At 44.4% G+C, this 24,262-nt stretch overlaps 1 long non-coding RNA gene across 1 annotated transcript in view; it reads left to right on the top strand.

Annotated features, from left to right (window-relative positions):
• The window catches only part of LOC135064988 (uncharacterized), a 141,297-nt gene extending 124,928 nt beyond the window's left edge, over nt 1–16,369 (top strand). The window contains exons 2-3 of the long non-coding RNA XR_010251287.1: nt 15,911–15,997; nt 16,082–16,369. This is a non-coding gene — a long non-coding RNA (uncharacterized LOC135064988). The remainder of the gene's footprint in view (nt 1–15,910; nt 15,998–16,081) is intronic.
• Nucleotides 16,370–24,262: the final 7,893 nt, after the last annotated feature.

Genomic DNA, 24,262 nt, shown 5'->3' on the forward strand with positions numbered 1-24,262 from the left:
GCCCCTGCACCCTGGGATGTCCTCTAGGTGTGCTGTAGTGGACGTGGATTCCATGCTTGGTGAGAGTGTGAGTATCTTCTGAAAGCGGTGATGTACAGTGATAATACGTGCTGGTGTCTGGAAAAGCTTCACCTCAATAAGGGGTATATCTTAATACAGGCAAAAATTGTAAAGATGTGATGGCGGTGCCTTGTCCCGGGCTGAGCAGCAGGACCCCCTGGCTGGCTCAAATGGTATATAGCAGGTGTGGACCGGCACTCCTCCTGATGGCTGAACGTGACCCTGGTGCCTCCTGATAGCAATTGTGCAGTATCCCAATAGAAGACAGCGGCACTCAAGGCTTTACAAAAATGAAAAACTGTATTCAAAAGTGAATAAACAAGCCGACGTTTCGGGGCTTACCCGCCCCTTTGTCAAGGTGTATAACAATCAAAACGTGAAACAACATACCTTATATGAAGAAGAAGCCCGCCAGTGCTCGTGCGTGGGTCGGAGTCGCGGCTTCCCGCTGTACTTCCGATCCCTTTGTGATGACATCACTCCGGCTGCGTCTGGTGGTTACCGTGGCAACCCTGACGCTTCTCTGTATGCCGAACGGATCTGTCAACTGTGAACAAAGTGTGATCTCACCAATTAAAGAACCCACCACCACACTACTTGCATCCAGCGCACATCTCATTATATAGCATTTCCACCATTATGACTGTCTGATAGTTGAACAAGTGGTATGCTAAATGTAGATCGTGGTCTATAGGCAATGTGTTTGTTGTACTAGAGGTTGTCAGGCAGTGGTCCCCTATTACGTCAGGTGTGTTAATTAATCCAAAATTATATGCTGTGCATCTAATGGGTATTGTGTCAAAAAGTGTGCCGTGACGTAAATGTGGTGCCCGCTTATATCAATTAGGAGCAGGCCGGCAGGTCCTACATGGGATATTCCTGTTAGATGCAGGTGACTATTGTGCGTGTGACTAAATGAAAAGTAACCTTTGTGTCTTCTCAAATATGTGACTACAGTATGTGTTGTGCGACTCAAATCATGTGTCTCTGCTAGCAAATGCTCGCTGATGTGGGTGACCTATTAAGTGGACAATTATCGCCCCATGTGGTCCGTGCATGATCTCCATGAGGCTGTAGTACTGAGGAGCCAATGTATGGATCATATATCGTGGCAAGTCTAGAATAGTGTTGCAAACCAGGTGTGTTCCTGTAGTACACAGTAGTTAGTGGAATAATGAGAGGTGCGCTGACGAGGGAAACAGGTAACACTAAGTCGCTATATAAGGTTGCCTACATCATGTATCACATGGTATTAACCCAATAGGTACATGGTTGGGGCAACCCGCTGCAATATATTGTCAAACCCTGTTGGGGTTTATGAGACAAATCAGGTTTAAACATTGGTGATCCGTCCCATCTTCATTCATCTCCAGGTTTGGGGTCAAGGTGCTAGTTATGCTACATGGAAAGTGTTTTTTTAAATTTTGTAATACTATAAGAAGACATTCCATGAAAATTTCTCATTAAGTCCTCCCGGGCTGACCGTGCCCAACTCGTGGATCCACTTGGATTCTATTTGTAACAGCTTACGGTCGCGGTCACCCCCCCTGGGGTTTCTAGGAACATGATCGATGATTTGATGCTTTAAGTCAGTGAGAGAATGTCCTGCTGTTGCATAGTGGCGTGCCACCGGCTGGTCTGAGGCTTTGCCCGTTAGAGCTTGCTTAATCGCTGTCCTGTGGAGGGCCATTCTCTCCCGCATTGTTCTTATTGATTTCCCCACATAGATCAAGCCGCAGGGACATGTGAGAAGATATACTATGTGAGTTGTTGTGCATGACAGCACATACCTGATGTTGTATCTTCTTTCACTGTGGGGATGTTTGAATGAAGTCCCTACTATCATACTGCTGCATGTTGTGCATCCAAGGCACTTGTAGCACCCTGGTGCTTTGGTCAGAAATGAAGTCCCTTTCTTTTTCACCTCATCTTGGAACCCTATAACGTCGGTGTGTACAATAGTGTCCTTGATATTCCTACCCCTGGAGAAACACATCATAGGTCTCATATTTCTCATTAAAGGGAGTGCCTTATCTGTTGCAATGATTGGCCACAGTGCCCTAGTGGCTCTTTGGATAACTGGGCTGGCCGTATTAAAGGTGTTGACGAATGGGATCACTGCTTCGGTGGATTTAGGGGTAGGTTTCAACAGATTGTCCCTAGGGATCAGCAGTACTTCTGCCTTCTGTTGTTGTAATTTGTGTGGGTCATATCCCCTCTGTTCGAACTTCCTCACCATCACATTCAATTCTTGGTCCAGTGAAGAGCGGTCGCTGATTATTCTGGAAGCCCTGATCATTTGGGATCTTGGTAGACCATCCTTGAGAGGCTTGGGATGGTGACTGTTAGCACGTAATAATACGTTTTTGTCTGTCGGTTTGGTATACAAACTCGTAGACAACCTCCCTTCTGATAAGGTCACTTTGACATCCAGGTAGTTGAGGGTGTCACCACTGGTTTGATGTGTATACTTGATGGTTGATTGTCGGTTGTTGGTATTCGACATTAAACATTCAAAGGCTTCACGTCCCCCAGTCCACAGGAGGAACAGGTCGTCAATGTATCTGGTAAACATCAGAATATGTTGTGCCACTTCCTGGTTGTCAAAGAAGACTGCCTGCTCTTCCTGGAACATGAAGATGTTTGCGAATGACGGGGAGACATTGCTCCCCATCGCGCACCCCGTTTTTTGGCGATAGTATTTGCCGTTGAAAAGGAAGAAGTGTTTCTCCAGGGGTAGGAATATCAAGGACACTATTGTACACACCGACGTTATAGGGTTCCAAGATGAGGTGAAAAAGAAAGGGACTTCATTTCTGACCAAAGCACCAGGGTGCTACAAGTGCCTTGGATGCACAACATGCAGCAGTATGATAGTAGGGACTTCATTCAAACATCCCCACAGTGAAAGAAGATACAACATCAGGTATGTGCTGTCATGCACAACAACTCACATAGTATATCTTCTCACATGTCCCTGCGGCTTGATCTATGTGGGGAAATCAATAAGAACAATGCGGGAGAGAATGGCCCTCCACAGGACAGCGATTAAGCAAGCTCTAACGGGCAAAGCCTCAGACCAGCCGGTGGCACGCCACTATGCAACAGCAGGACATTCTCTCACTGACTTAAAGCATCAAATCATCGATCATGTTCCTAGAAACCACAGGGGGGGTGACCGCGACCGTAAGCTGTTACAAATAGAATCCAAGTGGATCCACGAGTTGGGCACGGTCAGCCCGGGAGGACTTAATGAGAAATTTTCATGGAATGTCTTCTTATAGTATTACAAAATTTAAAAAAACACTTTCCATGTAGCATAACTAGCACTTTGACCCCAAACCTGGAGATGAATGAAGATGGGACGGATCACCAATGTTTAAACCTGATTTGTCTCATAAACCCCAACAGGGTTTGACAATATATTGCAGCGGGTTGCCCCAACCATGTACCTATTGGGTTAATACCATGTGATACATGATGTAGGCAACCTTATATAGCGACTTAGTGTTACCTGTTTCCCTCGTCAGCGCACCTCTCATTATTCCACTAACTACTGTGTACTACAGGAACACACCTGGTTTGCAACACTATTCTAGACTTGCCACGATATATGATCCATACATTGGCTCCTCAGTACTACAGCCTCATGGAGATCATGCACGGACCACATGGGGCGATAATTGTCCACTTAATAGGTCACCCACATCAGCGAGCATTTGCTAGCAGAGACACATGATTTGAGTCGCACAACACATACTGTAGTCACATATTTGAGAAGACACAAAGGTTACTTTTCATTTAGTCACACGCACAATAGTCACCTGCATCTAACAGGAATATCCCATGTAGGACCTGTCGGCCTGCTCCTAATTGATATAAGCGGGCACCACATTTACGTCACGGCACTCTTTTTGACACAATACCCATTAGATGCACAGCATATAATTTTGGATTAATTAACACACCTGACGTAATAGGGGACCACTGCCTGACAACCTCTAGTACAACAAACACATTGCCTATAGACCACGATCTACATTTAGCATACCACTTGTTCAACTATCAGACAGTCATAATGGTGGAAATGCTATATAATGAGATGTGCGCTGGATGCAAGTAGTGTGGTGGTGGGTTCTTTAATTGGTGAGATCACACTTTGTTCACAGTTGACAGATCCGTTCGGCATACAGAGAAGCGTCAGGGTTGCCACGGTAACCACCAGATGCAGCCGGAGTGATGTCATCACAAAGGGATCGGAAGTACAGCGGGAAGCCGCGACTCCGACCCACGCACGAGCACTGGCGGGCTTCTTCTTCATATAAGGTATGTTGTTTCACGTTTTGATTGTTATACACCTTGACAAAGGGGCGGGTAAGCCCCGAAACGTCGGCTTGTTTATTCACTTTTGAATACAGTTTTTCATTTTTGTAAAGCCTTGAGTGCCGCTGTCTTCTATTGGGATACTATATATATATATATATATATATATATATATATATATATATTTATAGAATATGTGTGTATATGTGTATTACAATATGTATATTCATATTACGATTTCTAATGAATGCTGAAGTAAAAGTATTCATTCTCATGTGCTGGTCGCTCTGTTGATAAAGCTCTAGGTCGGCCGTGACGAGTTGGTCTCAGATCCTCGCGAGGACTCCGAGTGTTTATTCTTTTCCCGCCGCGGATAGAATACTGTGAAAGTCAACTCCTGGTCGGCACGGGGCCCTGTCACAAAGGATCGTATACAGGAAGCTAAGTGATATTTTCTTTATATGCTTTGAAGTTATTTGCATTACATGCGCATGGGGGAGTGCTTGTATTCGGAAAGGCATCCGATAGAATTACCCTAGTGAGAGAGGGATGTTTCTTATGTTGGTTCTTCTCTATAACATTGTGGCAGGCTGCCGTGCGTATACAGGAGGTGTAGCCGGGGGAATGCTGAGGCTGACTCCGAGAGATACTGGAGTTTTTCCCTGTGACAGTGTACCGCTGTTTGGGGATGCACTCTCGGCGGATACCACTGGTAAGTCTACCTTTGTGTGTAAGATTCCCTCACAGTGGTTGGTGACGCATTCTTTTGTGGGATGCAGTCATTTTAACCGGTTCGATACCGTTCTTTTTTCCCTTTCTGTGCGGATAGTGGAAGGTGAGAAGGTAAGAGCTCTGCAGCCTTGTTAGGTTCGCAGAAGAGGATATTGTCTTCTGTTTCTGCCACATCCACCGCATGTCGCTGGGTCTATCTGGCTGGAGCCCACACCGGTGGGAACTCGTCTAAGGCTCTTCCATCAGTCCGGGAATGGACCTGGACCTGGGACTTAATAATAGAATCCAAAGGGGGTCATACTGGAGTTTACAGATGATTCCCCTCACTGATTTTTCAAATAGATCTTACCGATTCCTCTCTGGAAGGGGAGGTAGTACGCGACGCCATACCAGAGTTGCGTCAGGTTCAGGACTTTGTCCTGCTGTCTCTGTTAAAAAAAATAAAAAAAATATAGCTACTAGAGTAGCCTAGTGGTACAGTGCTCTGCACTACAACAGCTGGGGTCCTGGGTTCAGATCCCCATCCACCAGAAACAAAGACTTCTACTTACGAAGTTGAACTACAGGATGGAATATCTCAGGCCAGGGAGCTCCAGCTCATAAAGGTAGAAAAAGGTTTTAAATGAGTTTTTATTTTTTTGTTTTTGTCAGCATTCAGCCTACCTGGGTTGATATCCAGGATTGTCTTTGCCATCTCTCCGGAGTATTGGCAGTATGATGGTTTTCTTTCAATAGTAAGAGCCATTGTTATTCTGTACTGAGACGCTCCCCTGATTACGGCGAGGTCAAGAAACAAATACTCCAAATAGTTGTTTTTCTCTGACTGTTCTTCGACACAGGGAATGGCTGTTGTTCCCAACGAATGTCGGAGGTGGGTATCATAGTAGATACTGAACGGTTGAGGTTCTGTGGTTTCCTGTGGAAAAAGGTCTGAGGATCCAGAGTCGGATCAGATTTGCAGTGACAATCCATCAATATGTTCCGTTGATGAAGAAGTCGGGTGCGGCCTAAGAGGCCTTTTCGGTGAGTAGGTAAAATGCCAGAGTGGTTTTCATGGGACCAGTTGGAAATGTGGTCCGGGTCTCACCTGCACATGCACCGGAATATAATCCTAATGGCCAGGATATCGCTCCTGTTGTGTCTGCACAGTCTCACCTCCTAGAGGGACGAAGGTTTGGGATCCAGGATTAGTTTCTGGTGTCCATGCATGAAGATCTCCGAGGCTGAGGAGCAGTATTTCCAAGGGAAGTATTTCCAGAGGAAAAGGGTCAAGCGGGAAAGCTTGTCTGCAATAAGTTTTCTTGAATTTAAAGCTATTTTCAAAGAACATATTATTTGTGATCTGCCCATGTTATGTCTGTCGGACAACTTGACAGCAGTGGCATAAGTAAGCCGCTAGGGCGGAACAAGGAGCAAAGCGGCAATGGCAGAAGCCGCAAAAGTTTTCCGCTGGGTGGAAAGACAGGTAAACGATATATTAGCGGTCTTCGTTCCGGATGTAAACGACAGAGAAATAGATTTCCTCTGCAGACGCGATCTCCATCCGGGAGATATACACTCGTCATCGAGAAATTTTCACAGAAGTGACAAGTCTTTGAGAAGTGCCTCAATTGGACATGTTGGTGTCTCGCCTCAACAAGAGACCTCAGGTATATTGTCCCAGGTCAAGCGACACTCAAGCTATAGCGCTGGACGCCTTCGTGACACCTTTGGTGTTTTCAGTCGGTCTGTGTGTCCCCTCCGCTTTCGCTCTTTCTGAAGGTGATAAACGTAAGAAGAACAAAGGTTCAGGCGATCCTCATTGTTCCGGTCTAGCCAAGGAGGACTTGGTATCCAGTTCTTCAAATTTACTCGTAGAAGATCCCTGGCCTCTTCCTCTACATGAGGAACTGTTACAGCAAGATCCCGACGTGTATCAAGACTTACCGCAGCTGCGTTTGATGGCGTGGCGGTTGAATGCCATATCCTAGCCCGAAAGGGTATTCCCAGTGAAGTCATTTCCACACTTCTTCAGGCTAGAAAAGAAGTAACGGCAAAGCCTTGCCACAGTATTTGGCGAAAATATGTGTCTTGGTGTGAATCCACGAAGGCTCCTACGAAAGACTTTCAACTGGGTCGTTCTTCTCCATTCTTTGCAAGCAGGTGTGGATGCGGGCCTATAGTTAGGCTCCATTTCAGTGCGTTTTTGGCCTTATAAATTTTCTTTCAAGAAAATAATTGGCCACCTTTCCAGTGGTTCGGATTTTCGTGAAAGGAGTACTGCACATCCAACCTCCATTTGTGCCCTCATTGGCACCGTGGGACCTTGACGTGGTGTTGAGTTTTCTTGTGTCACACTGATTGGAACCTTTATGAAAGGTAGTGTTACAATTTCTCTCTTGGAGAGTGGTCATGCTTTTGGCTTTGGCGTCCACAAGGCGGGTGTCGGAAGTAGCGACTTTGTCTCACAAGAGTCCTGTTTGATCTTCCATGTGGATAGAGCGGAATTGAGAACTCGGATAATAGTTCTGCCAAAAGGGGTTTTCTGTGTTTCGCAGAAACCAGCCTATTTTGATGCCTGTGGTAACCTCAGCATTGGCTGATTCGAGGTCTCTCGATGCATAGGGTTTTGAATATTTATGTCGCCAATTTGGCTCAGTTTGGGGAAACAGAGGCCCTTTTTGTCCGGTATGCTCCCAGCGTGATTGGGGCGCCTGCGTCTATGCAGTCTGTTACACGCTGGATCTGTGATACGATTTGGTGTGCTCGTTCTACGGCTGGATTGCCGTTACCGAAGTCGGTGGAGACCCATTCTACTAGGAAGATGGGCTCTTCTTGGGCGGATGCCCGAAGGGTCTCGGCGGTCTAACTTTGCCGAGCGGTTACTTGGTCGGGTTCAAACACCTTTGCTAAGCTCCACAAGTTTGATACCCTGGCTGATGGGAACCTCCTGTTTGCTCAATCAGTGCTGCAGAGTCGTCCGCACTCTCCCGCCCGGTCTGGAGCTTTGGTATAAACCCCATGGTCCTTACGGAGTCCCCAGCATCCTCTAGGACGTATGAGAAAATAGGATTTTAATACCTACCGGTAAATCCTTTTCTCTTAGTCCGTAGAGGATGCTGGGCGCCCGTCCCAGTGCGTACTGTGTCTGCAGTTATTGGTTATGGTTACACTCTTCTGGTGTTGCTTTTCTGACAGGCTGTTGCTGATGTTGTTCATGCCATGGCATGAGGTATCTTCTTATTGGTTGGATTGACACACAGGTTGTGTTACATATTATTTCAGCATGTGACTGTGTAATTTTTCATTCCCTTGTCTGGTGTTCTATTGAATACCACGTTCTGCGGTATGTTCAAGGTGTGAGCTGGTATGACACTCACCGTGTTTAAACAATAAATTCTTTCCTCGAAATGTCCGTCTCCATGGGCACAGTTTTCTAACTGAGGTCTGGAGGAGGGGCATAAAGGGAAGAGCCAGTTCACACCCATTCAAAGTCTTATAGTGTGCCCATGTCTCCTTCGGATCCCGTCTATACCCCATGGTCCTTACAGAGTCCCCAGCATCCTCTACGGACTAAGAGAAAAGGATTTACCAGTAGGTATTAAAATCCTATTTTTTTAACCACTGTGCCGTGGAGCAGTCTCCAGGTGTGCCGTCATAGAAGCAGAGCCAGGCCCGTCAGTGTTTTGCCACTACCGAGGCCTTGGAATGATCAATACTGGTGGGTTTAGTGGTTGCAGAGCCAGTTCTAATTTTGGGCCCGGGCATTGTTGGGCTCTTCTGGCTTTCTCAGATGTGGCTCAGGCGCAGGGCCAGAAACAGAAATCTTGGGGCCCAGTACACTGATATCTCTGCGACCCCCTCAACCCCCCTTAACTAGGCAGAGGGGAGCTTTAAAAAAAATAGTATATTTCTCTCTCTCTCACTCTCTGTCATCCTTAGTTTCAGTTATATGGTAGGGCAAAGCCGGCGCTACCCGCTCAGCAGAATCTGCAAAGCAGGGAGGCGCTGGGCTGTGCGCTGCTGCTGGCTCCGCTGCACCTGTCAGACTCTGTGACAGGTAGCGCTTCAGCGGCGCCGGCAGAATGAAGCTCCAGTCCAGACCACCCACTGATCTCCGATCCTCCCTCCCAGTAGAGTAGAGCACGCAGTGGCAGCAGGGGTTACATAACAGTCTGAAACTCCTGTCCGCAGGGGCTGTCTAGTTTCAGTTTCTGCTGCTGGTGATTTAAGCAAGGAACAGTTCTCTCTGCACTCAGGTTTTTGAGCCCTTCCCCCTCTACATGCTGATGCACTTGTCTGTGTTCAGGGCAGCCCAAAACAACAGTGAGTTTAACTCCTTGAAAACCTTGTTCTCTACAAAAAAAAATTATGAATCCTTCTGTTGCAAGTATGTGCTTACAATTTGGTCTGCATATTTTTTTAAGCGGCACTGCTACCGTGGGCATGTATATAAGTGGCACTGCTACTGTGGGTATGTGTATAAGTGGCACTGCTACCGTGGGCATGTATATAAGCGGCACAGATACCGTGGGTATGTGCATAAGTGGTACTGCTGCCGTGGGCATGTGTATAAGTGGCACTGCTACCATGGGCATGCATATAAGTGGCACAGATACCGTGGGTATGTGTATAAGTGGCACTGCTACCGCGGGCATGTGTATAAGTGGCACTGCTAATGTGGGCATGTACATAATCGGCACAGATACTGTGGGTATGTGTATAAGTGGCACAGCTACCGTGGGCATGTGTATAAGTGGCACTGCTACCGTGGGCATGTATATAAGCGGCACAGATAACCGTGCGTATGTGTATAAGTGGCACTGCTACCGTGGGCATGTGTATAAGTGGCACTGCTACAGTGAGCATGTGTGTAAGCTGCACTGATACTGTGAGCATGTATATAAGCGACACTGCTACCGTGGTATGTGTATAAGTGACACTGCTACCGTCGGCATGTATATAAGCGGCACTGCTACTGTTGGCATTATTATGTGTATAAGCGGTACTGATATGGTGGGCAAGTGTATAAAGGGCACTTCTACTGTGGGCATTATTATTATTACTACATGCGGTGTAATGACAATAAGATTGGGCTGCTGTGTGACATACTTTGAATTGGGTTGCTGTTGTGTGGCCATGCCCCTTCCTTGTGATACCACACCTACTTTTTGAAGGCGCGCGCTGTCCCTTTATTAAGTATTGGAGAGAGGGCGCAAATTTATATTTGCAGTGAGGCGCCAAACACCCTAGCACTGGCCCTGTGGTAGGGGACAGGATTTGCTTCTGTTTGTGCACATATGTTATGATTTCCAGCCACCAGCACTGGTTTTGCCTAACACTAACTATAAATATTTTGAATTGGTCCTGGACCACCAATCCAAGGCACCCCTGCAAGTGTCCTGAGGCACCACAGGGTACAGTTTGAGAACCACTGGTCTAGTGTGTACCCAGCATAATTATTGCAACTGGTCTGTGGGTTACAGCTCCCAGCTCCACTTCAGGAAAAAATGCAATGATGTAATTTGTGTGACAAACTGCAGAGATTAACCCTTTCTGTGACTTCTGCACAGGATCACACAACCTCTATTCATAGGGCTGAATTCACTTAGGGGAGAAGTTCTCTCCCCGCAAAGATGTGCAAGTATATACCGCACTTATGGTACCATTGGATTCGCACATACAAAGCAAGGACTCTGGCACAGCTCCTGATTGGCTGACGGTCCACGTTCTCTGATTGGCTCAGAACTGGTGCCTGATTTAAGATACCCGCACCTCCGCTGGAGGCCGGACTGAGGAGCAGGATAAGCACGCGCTGCACTCCCCTGCCCTTGCTGCAAGCAAGGTGGTCGGGTCGCTAAAGGACCCCTGCCCGTGGGCCGCAAAAGGATGCGGTAGGGGAGGCATGCGGCCCGCGGGCCGCTGGTGTGATGCCCCTGCACTAGAGTATCAGAATTAGTTTCACGGCACCCCTAGGCAAAAGTTTCTTATTGAGAAATTCAGAAAAAAATATAAAATGAAGTCAATTGTGTTTATAATATGTCATCCTTAGGTTCAGTTATGTGGTGAGGGACTGGTTTTACCAATTTAATTAAGTATAAATAATTTGAATTGGTCCTGGACCACCAAACTATGGCACTACTGCAAGGTCCCCATAACCTCTCCCCCCTATTTCCCGAGGCACCCCAGGGTGTCACGGCCCCCAGTTTGGAATCTACTGCCATAAAATAAACTTTTTTTTTTTTTTAACTACATGTAATACACCTTAAATCTCAGTTCCTATAAGGTTTTAAATGCTTGTATACAGTAAAGTACACATATTTAAAAATCCTACACCAGGCACAAGTAGTCATTCAGGTGCGTTGGGTATGGTTGACCGGCAGCCGGGATCCTGGTGGTCAGCATACCAATGTCGGGATCTCTGGCTGCCAGAATGCCAGCAGGAGGGCAAGCAAAACGAAGCTCCTTGCGGGCTCGCAGCGTTCTCCACATTGCGGGCTTGGTGGCTTGCTGCGCTCGCCACATGTTCTATTCCCACTCAATGGGTGTCATGGACACCCACAAGTGGGAATAGCCCTCGGCCCCTTGCCGGCATTCTGGTGGCCGGGATCCCGGCAGCAGTATGCTGACCACTGGGATGGTGCGGCGCCATCTTGTCAATGTCTTAGAGCATCACAGTGGGAGACAGTAGTTTTTCACTTAACTCCTCAGAGACCTGAGATTATCAGAGATCCGCAACACTTCCAGTGATCCTGCACTGCTACCTGTTACATACATTCATCAGCTGGGGAGCCGAATGACACCCCTCTTGTCTCAACCTCCGCTCAGTGAGAACCAGTGTGTAACAGTGATTATGTGGGATTTATATAAATATTTTATGCAATTCACAATGGGGGTAATTCCAAGTTGATCGCAGCAGGATTTTTGATAGCAACTGGGCAAAACCATGTGCACTGCAGGGGAGGCAGATATAACATGTGCAGAGAGAGTTAGATTTGGGTGTGGTGTGTTCAATCTGCAATCTAATTTGCAGTGTAAAAATAAAGCAGCCAGTATTTACCCTGCACAGAAACAATATAACCCACCCAAATCTAACTCTTTCTGCACATGTTATATCTGCCTCCCCTGCAGTGCACATGGTTTTGCCCAACTGCTATCAAAAATCCTGCTGCGATCAACTCAGAATTACCCCCATAATGAGCTTACCATCTTCGGAGTGTTGGAGAATTATTATACTTTTTTTTTTTTTTTTGGTCAGATATAGTTTTTATTATTATTATTATTATTATTATTATTATTATTTAAAGATGTGACTGGACCCTCTTTTGTCATTTTCACCTCAGCTCACTTTAAAATTTTTATAAAGGAGAAAATGATCTAAAAGCAATTATAGAGTAAGACCATTTTCCTTACTGTGTAAGCGGCAGAACTAGGGCCCTCATTCCGAGTTGATCGCTAAGAGTCATCGCATCGCAAATGTCCGAAATGTAAGTATCTGCGCATGCGCAAATGCGTGATTACGCATGCGCGAAGACATACGTACGACAACTGTGCAAAATTACTTTGGGAAAAAAAAGCCGTAACTGCCAAACGAAAACGAGGAGTGGCGTGGGCGTGGCGGAGGCGAGACTTCGCAATGCTCCGACATGGGCGTGAAAGTGGGCGTACTGTGTGGGAGTATGCAACTTGCAATGGGCGTGTTTTTCGCAAATAAACTTTGTCGCTGTTAAAACTAACATAGGAAACCGTAGCAACATTCACGCAGCAGCAGAGTAGGTCTGCAGTTACTCTACATTTGCGAAGTACTGGTACAAGTGTGTATGCAGTAATTAGCAGTTAATTGGAGAGCACATTCATCTGATGTTCAATTACTTGTTAATTACTGAGCACATGAAAGTTACCAACCAGCAATTGACTGAACACACATTACATGTTTATTCTACTCACATATTAATCTCACACACTGTGAAATAAGGTTGTTATTTGTGTTTAACTTGGTGTGTAAGCATTGTGACGAAATGTTTTAATGTGTGTTAGACTACTAAATACAAACAAGTTACATTTTTATTTAAAGTTATATAATTCTGCAACATTCTGATTAATTAACCAACACCCACATAATGCCGCATACACTATGTTTTATTTTTAAAAGTCACAATAATATATGTTTTTAACATCTGTCAATGTTTTCAATGATGTCATGTTGTCCAAAGATATTTTATCAAGTTGTCGTGTCTGTTTTATTAATATGGACATTAAAGTGTTGTGCAAAACATACCTTTTTTAACATTTTTGTTTAATTTTAAGGAGAATTAGCAGATTGGTCACCAAGTGTCTATATGTTGACCTAATCTTTTGGTAACTAAGATTTTGCTAATGCATTACCTTCAAGAAATTGCACACATTTTTATTTTTTATTTTTATTACAGTAATAATATTATCCAACATTTAAACATGGCTCCACATGAGTCTCACAGGCAGAGATAGACCAAGCACCAAGCAGATGGCACTGACAAAAATTATATAGCAGAACTCAGTACTCTGCAAATTTCTGCTTCTGACAAAAGTATCTTATAAATTCATAAATTCAACATATTTCACACCCTGCCACACAAAAATTTGACACAAACTGAGAAATAATTAGTATCCACCACACAAACACAACAATACACAGCACACTAGTGAGAGGAAGATGGCTCTGTTGTTTTTTTAAAAGAAACTCACAGGCTACAATTCCTCCAAACAGAAAAAAGTCATTTCACTAAGAGGGAGTGATCCATTCTGGCCACACAAGCCAAGTCCAAAATAACATAGAGGCAACTACAAAAACATGGGTGCTGCCCATCTGGAGAGACATCACTTTCTTCTTTTTCGCCCCGCCTGAGGCTGATCTTCTTTGCTTGGTCTGCGGAGTGACCTTCGTTGGGCCTGCCCAGTGTCCTGTTCTTCCTGGGCAGGGGCAGGGGAGGGAGCCGATGTGGTTGGCTCTCTGCCACTGTGGGCAAGGGAGACAGCGATGGCCTGGAGCCCTTGCAAGATGTTAGTTGCAAGGCTTTGGTTTGAGGAGGCCAGTTGTTCTTGGGCCTGCCTGATCTCTGCCAGACTTTGGCAGAGTTGAGCAACACCTTGCTCAACACAGGTTCGGATCTCAGTGAGCCGGACAGTTATCTGGCTTACCTCCCGGATGACCCCGTCTTGAAATGTGTTTAGGCTCTCACCATACCTAGCAATTTCAAGCAGGATCTCCGGGATAGCAGAGGGTTGGGTGGGGGGGCCAGTAGGAACCTGCATAGGTGGGTTTTGTTGGCCCACACTGACAGACCCACTAGGTCCCTCCACCTCAGCCTCAACCACATAACCGGCCTGTGACTCAAACTGTTCACCCCCCTGTGCTGTGTTTTGTGGCAAGCAAATAGAAGAATGTGTGGGAGAAAAGTTGGAGTCAAAATTAGTTTAAGATTATTAATACAGTTCAAATTTCAGACAAATACATGTGTAAACTTACCTTCCAAGTCATGTCCCGTCAGAATCTCAGGCAGGTCCGTGTCCATATGAGACACCCCTTGGCCCTCCTCATAACTCACACAGGCCATCGCCATCTCCTCCAAGTCAGTAAACTCCACAGCGACAGGTGGTCCCCCCCCTGTTGCCCTTGAGGCATTCCACTCCGCAGCCCTCTTTGCCTTCAGGCGGGATTTGAAGTCGGCCCACCTACATAAATATTGTGAAAGAGGGAAAAAGTTGAGTCTTCTTATTGTTCAAAGTAAATATATAGCACACATGTTCTGCTTGTGTTTGCTAGACATAACATGACATGTAACTACATTTTTTATGCAACTTAGCACAGAAAAAGGATTGTCAAGATGCACTTACCGTCGTCTCACTTCCTGTGATGTTCTGATGACAGAGCCAACTTCATTCACAGATTTTGTGATGTCTCTCCAGATGCGTTCTTTGGAAGCAGCCCCCATGTTTTTGGGGCCCCTATGTATTTTGGACATGGCCTGCGTGACCAAGACACGCAACTCCCTCTTAGTGAATGCAGGCTGTCTTTTTTTCCGTCTGGAGGTAGCCTGTGAGGTTTCTTCAGGTTGGTCATCTCCATCTTCCTCCTCACTAGCAGCTTCTGTCTGCTGTGTTTGTGTGGCTAAAGTCAATTCTCCCTCAGTTTGCTCACTATGTGTGTGTGGCAGGGTATCCACACTCAATTGTTGAGGTTCAGAAGCAGAAATTTGCAGAGTACTAGGTCCTGCATTAACCTCCGCAGAGGCGTATTCTAACAAGCGCCTTTGACACTCTAGCCGTTGTTTCTGCAATGCCATCTGCTGCTCTGCAATGCGGTCTATCTCTGCTGCGATTTGCTCACGAGAAGCCATGTTTGTGATGACGTGTGTACGCCGAGGTGTGTGCGCTTATATACCTACGTGCGACTCGTTAATTCACACAGGTGTACACTGTTATTCTGTTGAATGATTGCACTGCTTATTTAAGGGCCTACTGTGCATGCTGTAAGTGTTGGTAGTTTGGCGTTTGAGTTGTTGGCTTGTGCGGGAAGGTGATAGTGGAATTGGCAGAGTGAGTAATTGTCAAGCATACCTTTGTCCTTTTCTTTGCGTTTTGAATATAGACAGTGGCATTTTTTGTGGGTATTTTCGTTTGTGAGTATTCTGTTTTTTTTTGTTTTTTTTTGTGTTGGCAAGTTTTTTTAATACATTTTAATATTTTAATTTTTATAACACATATATATTTTGCAAGTCCATTTGTGAAAATATTCCCGTGCTTCTTTGTTTTGACTGTCATTAGTGTTCTCTTGTAGGAGTTTACTTTTTGGTGAGAAAAAGCAAATTTTTTTTCGATTTTGGGTGTGGTCCACAAAAACAAGACTTTATTTCTTTAGGAGCAGGTAAGTGTCGTTGGCCTGTGTTGGAGCTTGTTTGTTGGAAGTGTCTGTATGCTGTTTTTGACTGTCATTTGTGTTCTCTTGTAGGAGTTTATTTTTTGTTGAGAAAAACCAATTTTGTATTCATTTTTGGGTGTGGTCCACAAAAACAAGACTTTATTTCTTTAGGAGCAGGTAAGTGTCGTTGGCCTGTGTTGGAGCTTGTTTGTTGGAAGTGTCTGTATGCTGTTTTTGACTGTCATTTGTGTTCTCTTGTAGGAGTTTATTTTTTGTTGAGAAAAACCAATTTTGTATTCATTTTTGGGTGTGGTCCACAAAAACAAGACTTTATTTCTTTAGGAGCAGGTAAGTGTCCTTGGCCTGTGTTGGTGCTTGTTTGTGTTTGTTAAAAGTTTTTTTTTTTTTTTTTTTTAAGTTTGCTAAACAAAGTGTTTGGGTTTTCCAGGATTGATCTGCAAAGTAGTGTTTGTCTTTCCTGGACTAGGTACTAAATTTCTTATTATTTTGGTTTTTTTTTTTTAATAAAGTTTTTTTGCATTAATATATGTTTTTTATATCCAAATATTAAATTTAGTTTTATTTGCTTTTTATTTTTGCATTTTGGACATGAATTCAACACAGAAAAAATGTACGCTCCTGCAGTAAGTTGACACCACAATTGTAAAAACAGTTATTGTGTAAAATTTTGGAAAACTTTGAATTATTTGTTTTTTACATTTCTTAACATTCTCTCCAAAAAGTGTGTGATGTCAATACATATTGCGGCAGAAGCCCTACCTCCCCAACCCACGCCAGCACTCCCACCCCAACCGCCAGCCCCACAACCACAGCCGGCTCCTCATCAACCAAGGCAACGGAGGCGTGCTAGGCCACCAATTTTCAGAACCCGTGTCAGACTTTTTGGGATGCCAGATGATGTGGTGGTGCGTAGATACCGGCTGCCACCACATCTAATCCTAGACACTCTCTCCATAATAGAGAGTGATCTGGAGTCTGAAATTCGGTATCCTACAGCAATACCACCATTGACACAATTCCTTGCAGTGTTACATTTTTTGGCCACAGGATCATTCCAGCATGTGGTTGGAGACCTGGTTGGCATGTCGCAGGGCCAGTTCAGTAAGGTCCTGCGACGTGTCTGCCAGGCTTTCCTCAAGCGTGTTAAGCAATTTATTGCTATGCCTTTGGATGTTGGTGCCCTAGATGTGGTGAAGCGGCAATTTGCGGAAGGTGGTAGTCGCTTCCCACATGTTATTGGGGTTGTGGATGGCACACATGTAGCTATTCAGCCACCAAAACATAATGAAGAAATTTATAGAAACAGGAAACTGTTTCATTCTCTGAATGTAATGGTTGTTTGTGGGCCATCCCTCCAGATCCTTTCCCTGAACGCAAAGTTTACTGGAAGTTCCCATGATGCGTATGTCATTAGACAATCAGGGATATGGCAGAGATTAAGATCAAGTCAACGACCAGACATGTGGTTATTGGGTGAGTTGTTGCTCAAATATTTTTGATTAAAAAAAAAAAAAAATTTAAAATTTTAAGATCTAAATTTTTGCTTTTATTCCAACAGGAGACCGTGGATATCCTTGCACCCCCTGGCTCATGACTCCTTACCGTAATCCCAGGCCAGGACCACAGATGGCATTTAACTCCGCGCTTACTGCCACTAGGCAGCTGGTGGAGCGCACAATTGGTGTCCTGAAAGGGCGGTTTCGTGTTCTCCACCGCACTGGTGGCGACATCATGTATTCGCCGGAGATGGCAAGTAAAATAGTGGTCCTGTGCGCAATACTCCATAATATCGCGGTAAGGAGTAGTGTAGAGCTTCCTCAGGCAGAGGAATTGCCTGATGAGGAGCCAGGGGTTGTGCCACGCTTCGGTGGGGGGAGTGTGACACGGAGGGGGAGCCAAGTGAGGGCAAGAATTGTAGCAGAATATTTCAGGTATAGTGTTTATATATTTTATATTTGCCCAAATAATACAACACAGTATGCTTCTGTTTTATAAACCATGATTTCAATTTGTATGATCTTGTAAAGTGATTGGGTACGGATTTTGTGGTGTTGGAATGTGTAATTGTTTTTGGTTCAAAATACAAAAACACGTTAAGCTTACAATGTTTATTTTGAAATTTAAATACTGTAATGTTGCTAAATAGTGTCCTTATTTGTTTTATATCATCAAATCCTGATTATGTAACCAAACACACAAACAAATGATACTCAATGTTTCACACTTTGTGACTGTCCAGCTGAATGATCACACGAACTGTGGTGAGTACACAGATATGTTTAGTATTTGTAACTAAAGTCTGTGTCTCTGTGTGTGTTTTGTTTGCTTAAATTTGTGTACCAAACATTTTCGCTTCTGCTATTGCGTTTTTACGCTCGTGCCAAATAACACTCTGCTTTTCACAGCATTGCAAAGATCAATAAAGTTAATAGAAATGACAACATAGATTTTTGACCAATCACATGCTAACAGACACTATAAATATATGCCCAAATAAGGAAAACGCCATTGCCATGATGCGTGCAGCACCGTTCACCAGGCGGGAGCTCCGCGTGCTGGTTGCGGTGATGGACCGCCGCGTAGGCCGCGTTGGGCGCTTCATCCCCAATCGGGTGAAGCGCGAGGCCTACGCGGAGGTCCGCCGCCTGCTGCGGACGCGAGTCCGCAGCAGGCGGACAATCATCCAGCTCGAAAGGAGGTGGAGTGATCTCCGTAGGCGGACTCCAGATTTGTTGGCGGAGATCCGCCATCAAATCCGTGCGCTGCATACACGAAGTAAGTTACCTTACATAAGTTTTTTGCACTAAATTGTGCTAATGTGTTATTTTCCAAATTTTGGCCTTCCGTAATTTAAGTAACAATTGTTAAATACAATGAGCACTGCAGGGGAAGCATATGTAACATGTGCAGAGAGAGTAAGTTTTGGGTGGGGTGTGTTAAATCAGGTGCAAAAATTTGCAAGGCTAAAATAAAGCTGCATGTATTTACCCTGGCCATAATTTTAAATTATAAAAAAAAAAAACACTCTCTCGGGACATGTTATATCTGCCACCCCTGCACTGCACATGCTTTTGGCCAATTGCCTACTAAATACCTGCTGTAAACCCCTTGGATTTGCAGACATTTTACAGTAAGTGGTAGGCTAATTGCAACCTGCAATGCCCTTTTATGGAAATTAGGACACTGTGTGTGGTTAGGTAAAACAGTACTGACTGTAGCAAAGTAACACCAAACAAGTGCATGTTTACAAAAAATAAGAAGCAGGCAGGAAATTAATCCACAATACTTGATCAGTGCAGGCTATATAATAAGGTGCCTTGAATAGTAATCTGGTGATGTTGCTGAGACCAATCACTATGACTCAATTGGCTAGATTAAGGAATGAGCTTCAAAGTTAAATTTTAGACTCATTTTGTTTGCTGTGGCCAACATGAAGAGGATCTTAACATGTTTGCTTTTCTTTGGAACAAAACAAATAATTTAACAATGAACAGAACATTGATAAAACAAATTGATTACTATGTAATTTATCATGTTTGAACAATTTGAACAATATTATCATTCTAGGACAACAACAACGGCAAAACTCCCCACCCCCTTCCCCTTCTCACTCCCCCTCCCCTTCTCACTCCCCCTCCCCTTCTCACTCCCCTTCAGCTTCCCAGTCCCCCTCAGCTTCCCAGTCCCCCTCATCTTCCCAGGCCCCATCAGCTTCCCTGGCCCACTCCACTTTACATTCCCCTTCTCACCACACCTCTCCATCTCTTTCTGGGACCCCTTCTCCTCCTTCCCATACCCCTTCTCCTTCAAAATCAACATCACAATCTGAACCACCCTCACCCTCTATTGCTTTAACTTTTTCTCCGCCCCCCTCGCCCTCTCAATCAGACCCCCCCTCTGAAATTGCGGACCAAATCCAGCCTCCTTCCCCCATCCAGCCTCCTTCCCCAATCCCTCCTCCTTCCCCAATCCCTCCTCCTTCCCCAATCCCTCCTCCTTCCCCCATCCAGCCGCCTTCCCCCATCCAGCCAACATCCCCACCAAGTGAATGGGCAGAGGAAGCCCCTGCCGAACGTTCCGGGAGTCTGGATGTTGCCGTGGAAAGTAAGTATATTTTAATTTTTTAAAAAATGATTACCCACTTACACTTACAATGCCAAAACATGCAGTGTTGTACTGTTTGAATTCTTGGACCCTGGAAAAATATTTAAAAATTTCATCATGGTGTACATGTTGCCTTTACATATTTGTGAGTGTCATTATATGTACAGTGTGTATGTGTGCAATGTTTTGTGTGTCCACTCTAGGTTGACACTCATTAGGTAGCCAGGGTTGCCAGGAGAACAGGGTTTATATGTGTTACTTTTTCTGGGAAACAGTTAGACCTGAGTGGAGTTTAGTATGTTTGCCTTTTACACTTGGGCCTGTGTAGTCTGAATATTTACACTTAAAAATCACATGCTTCACTTTGTTATGCAGCCTAATGACACACTGTTTTTTTGTGTGAAAGTTACATTCTCAAAATTAATAAGTGTTCGAGTCAAACATGTTTGCACTTATTTAGTAAGGGCAGCTTTCATGGAGTGTGGGAATGCTATGATATGTTGGCCTTCTGAAGATGTGGATATGCAGTGTGATGATGCAGGACCAACCCACTAAAAATAAAAAACAAATAAAACAACAAATGGGAATGAATGCCAACATGGTGTCACATTGACGAAGATGGTAGTTATCTTTAACATGGGATGTCGGACATAGCAATCAATAAGATTATACTTAAAAAATTGGGATCCACTTCTACAATATAATAATCATATTTTTGCTTGATTGCTATGGGCAACGTTCCATCTTAAATATAACTCACATAGTAGTAAATGTAACACATGGTCTGGAACACTTTAAAATCTGATAAAAAGGCTGAGCAGGTTTGTGTGTTCTGCTAATGATTGTACCATAAAACAGGCAGGATGTAGTAACTTTGCCATTAAAGCAGGCCTGTCCAAACTGCGGCACTCCAACTGTTGAGAAACTACACATCCCAGCATGCCCTGACACAGCTTTGCCATTCCCTGACCACAAAACTGTGTAAAGGCATGCTGGTATATGTAGTTTCACAACAGCTGGAGTCCAGCAGTTTGGACATGCCAGCATTTAAGTGTGCTTTGCGCCTTGCTTGGCTAATAAGTAATGTAATTAAGTTATTAATGTTTGTGTTGCATCTTAATTTCAGATGTTGCAGTTGGAGATCCCACAAGTTTTTCAGGGATACTTTACACCATGCGCCAACACCTGCAAGGAATGATGGATTGTGTGGACCATTTGCAAAAATTTGCTTGAGTTGTATTCTTTGATTTGTAAAAAAAAAAAATATTAACAAATACAAAAATAAAAAAGTTGATTAAAGTTAACCGGGTGTTGTGTTTATTAATGCAAAAAAGGATCAGCAGATTGGCAGGCAGAATTTGTTTTGTACAAAAAATTACACACATCTAACGTTACATTTTTACCAAAAAAAAAAGGAGATTATTGTGTTAAGAAACATGTAAACACCTTCATTCACAAACAACACCTTTAAAAATTAAAAAAGTGAAAAAAAAAATAAAAAAATTTTACACTTTGACATGTTGATGGCCAATTATGGCAACAAAGTGTTAATTTTTTTTTATTCTCACACTTAATTGTTTTGGAACATTATCAATCATTACACTAATTGGGTTCGTAATTGAAAAGGGCTTGTGGTCTTTAAAAGGAAAGGTGTCATTGCACTTAATAGGCCAAAAAAACATTTTTGTGCGTTTTACCTTAAAAGTGTGCACTTTTACGCAAAACTTTGTAAATATACTCAAACTTAGTATTTTTACGATTAAGTATGTGTTATTGCGATGATTTCGCAATGCTGCGATGGTTTCGCATTACTGCGATGTCATTTGGCGTACGCCCACTTTGTGTAATACTGCGTACGAATGTGCAAAAATACGTTGGGGGCGGAGGTTCGCATATTTACTACATTAACGCAACTTTGCAAATATGTTGTGCGACCGAAAAACTTAGCGATCAACTCGGAATGAGGGCCTAGGTGTCCTGTTATACCCCTTTTACACTCGCATGAAAAATCCCGGGATTTTGCACGTGAACGCGCATCATCCCGGGATTTTTCTCAGTGTGAAAGGGTACAGGGTCAATTTCCCGGAACGAGCATCCCGGGATTTCAACCCAGGTCTCGTCCAGGGTTGGTCCCGGGACCGTCCCGGGAAGCTGTGTAGTGTGAAAGGGCCCGTCTCGGGATTCAGTATCCCGGGACTGTTTAAAGGCCTCAGATTGGATCTTTCTTGGGCTCTGAAAAGATTATGTCACCTTTCAGGGCCCTGGGGAGCGTCCAGGAAGCGTAAGAGAAAGCCGCTGCGGCCGCTTTACTCTGTACGCAACCTACGTACTTTGTACACCGTTTGCGTACAGAGTCCCGTACCGTGTACGGACTTTGTGCACAAACTCCGCGCTGGGGGTACAAAGTACACACAGCGCAAAACACCCAGCGATACACCGCAAACCCTATAAAAATAAATTAATTTGCCAAACATGTTGTGTTGATTCTTCTTCACCCCTCCCTTTTGTTGACTAGTGTGACCTCATCTATGTAAGCCAGAAAAGGCCATTTCTAATGACATACATATGCATTTGCAGGGATATCCCGGGAGCAGTGTGAATGGGGCTGTCCCGGGTCGATCCCAGGTCTTAGTGCAGTGTGAAAGGGGTCAGTACCGGGAATGCATCCCGGGTCGCATACCGGGAAGCATCCCGGGAGTGACCCGGGAGTGCGAGTGCAAAAGGGGTATTAGTTGCTTTTTATTTTACCCTTGTATGCCTTACTGCCATGTTTTGCTTATCTCACAGTGTAACCTATGTAGTGCACCCAACATGGCTGCCTCATCTGGTACTCTCTTGTGTAGAATAAACAATGCATGGTTCTGAACTCTCCTAATATATTTGTCTCCCCAAATATGTGTAATTTCTTCACCCTTTGAGAGAATGTATTAATAAAGACAACTTCAAGGCAAATATATTTAAAAAATAAATGTCTATTTTTATTTTAAGTAAATAAATTTAGCCACTTTTTCTTCTTTTTCTTCTTCTTCTTCGTCTTATGATGATGATGATTATTATTATTATTATTATTATTATTTTGTATTTATCATATTATTATTTACTCTGCATTCTAAAATAGGTAATTTCGGACTAAGATTGGTCCAGTAATCTTACAAACTTGTCCTATAAGAGGAACAAGATGAAGAGTCATCCTTCAGCACTCAGGAGAGGAAAAACCCCATTGTGGAGGAAACCTCTGGGGACCCATGGCTGAAGGACTGCCCGTCCCTCTAGGCATTAAGAGACTATGCAGAGTTTGCCCAGACCACCCGCCCACCCACTAACCTTGCCTAACCCAGTCATCCCTTCTGTCGCCTCAAATCTGCTATTTTGACCTATTTACCCAGCCGGAGAAAAACGCACCTAAACATCAATGGTGAGAGAGTGAAGAAAGAGAGCAAGAGATGAATGGGAGTGAGGGGAGGGACAGTCATAACCACCATAGCATTCATTTCTGACGCTAACAGGGATTACAACTGTACAAATGTAGCCATTCTCGTCGTGGCTACATCTTACCGCAATTCGCACCGCGTATGTCTGGATGTCTAAGACGTGTGTGTCCCATTCACATGGATGGGAGCGGCAAATGCCGCAGCTCGGCATGGCTAGGCACAGGCGCACATAGCTGTGCCAAGGGTGCACGTTTACCTCAGATGTAGCCATGATCAGCATGGCTACACCTCAGTGGCGTGCGGTGAGGTCAGTGGCTGGTGAGGCACTACAGCCATAATGTCCGCCGAATCCTGCCGATGACCCCTACTGCCGCCGAGCCAATGTCTGCTACTGCCCCTGAGCCGATGCCTGCTGCCACTGCCAATGGCTTACAAACTTTCCAACCATTAACTGACCCAGCCCTCCGCCACTAATTTGCATCTCAGTTCGATGCCGCCAATGCCCGCTGCCTGCCTGCTTATCATACTTGTGATATATTGTACATTTTTATAGAAAAAAAAATTAGTGTTTGGGACTGGGAAGGGAGTGGGAGGGGGACATGAATGCAATTTTGCTGTCCAGGGCTTCCATTAACTTAATGGAAAAGGGTCTGAATGGGTTAAAAAATGTAAAAAAAAATGTGTGATAGCCATAAGTGTGTCAGACAAATGAATA

The sequence above is a fragment of the Pseudophryne corroboree genome, chromosome 1 (assembly GCF_028390025.1).
Source record: "Pseudophryne corroboree isolate aPseCor3 chromosome 1, aPseCor3.hap2, whole genome shotgun sequence".
NCBI classification, from domain to species: domain Eukaryota; kingdom Metazoa; phylum Chordata; class Amphibia; order Anura; family Myobatrachidae; genus Pseudophryne; species Pseudophryne corroboree.